This window comes from Triticum dicoccoides, chromosome 1B, assembly GCF_002162155.2.
Source record: "Triticum dicoccoides isolate Atlit2015 ecotype Zavitan chromosome 1B, WEW_v2.0, whole genome shotgun sequence".
Taxonomy (NCBI): Eukaryota; Viridiplantae; Streptophyta; class Magnoliopsida; order Poales; family Poaceae; genus Triticum; species Triticum dicoccoides.
In genome coordinates, this window is record NC_041381.1 from 663,570,051 (window position 1) to 663,570,469 (window position 419).

Genomic DNA, 419 nt, shown 5'->3' on the forward strand with positions numbered 1-419 from the left:
ACCTTCGTCTATCAATTGATAGTCAAGGGTACGCATGCATTCGTTTACCGATGCCTAGTACCCTTGTGGTCCGTCAAGCCATTCTGTCCCGAATGACTAGGAGAAACAAACTCCAGTACCTCTTCCCTATCCAGGATTGGGTCAAAGAAGTTGTGCTCCGCAGATCAAAATGCCAATCCAGCTTCTGGTCTGTTCTACCTTGAAGTATTACCATCTTTATATCAGGAATATCATGGGAATTGCACACCATCTTATGAATTCTTGACGCAGTAATACCTCTGATCATCATTGATAATTTCTCGGTTTCCGTGTTATTGTAACCGGAATGCCGACAAATGAATTGTGATGTGTGAAATCAATACGCCTAGCAACCTCGTTGCTGGGTAGTTAAAGGACAATAATTTCATTCTTAGTGTGTT